Source organism: Nicrophorus vespilloides, unplaced genomic scaffold (genome assembly GCF_001412225.1).
Source record: "Nicrophorus vespilloides isolate i.1.1-1 unplaced genomic scaffold, Nicve_v1.0, whole genome shotgun sequence".
Classification (NCBI taxonomy): domain Eukaryota; kingdom Metazoa; phylum Arthropoda; class Insecta; order Coleoptera; family Silphidae; genus Nicrophorus; species Nicrophorus vespilloides.
The window spans coordinates 8810-9260 of record NW_017097550.1 but is presented as its reverse complement, the minus strand read 5'-3'; the positions used below and the strand labels follow the sequence as shown (position 1 = coordinate 9260).

The following is a 451-nucleotide window of genomic DNA, read 5'->3' as shown; positions in this document are numbered from 1 at the left end:
TGAAAAAAATCTGCGGAAAATGCGCATGAAAATATTTATTTCGCTTTTGTTTTTCTATCATCGTAATTGTGATTGGGCAAATATTGAAAACTCAAAATCTTTGAAATATTGGAAAATGTAAAATTTTTAGGAATTTTTTAACTATTTTTTATATATGTCACAACATCTCTCTAAAAATGTAGATATGTTTATTATATTATTTTTGAAAGCAATTGAGGTTAAAATTGTTTTGTTAATGAAAAAAATCTGCGGAAAATACTCATGAAAATATTTATTTCGTTTTTGTTTTTCTATCATCGTAATTGTGATTGGGCAAATATTGAAAACTTAAAATCTTTGAAATATTGGAAAATGTAAAATTTGAGGAATTTTTTTAACTATTTTTTTTTTATATTTGTCATAACATCTCTCTAAAATATAAATATGTTTATTATATTATTTTTGAAAGCAA

General features: G+C 21.5%; 1 protein-coding gene across 1 annotated transcript in view; it reads left to right on the top strand.

The window, feature by feature from the left end:
* LOC108560397 (putative sodium-coupled neutral amino acid transporter 11) overlaps positions 1-451 on the top strand; it is a 7902-nt gene that overhangs the window by 3627 nt on the left and 3824 nt on the right. The window lies entirely within an intron of this gene.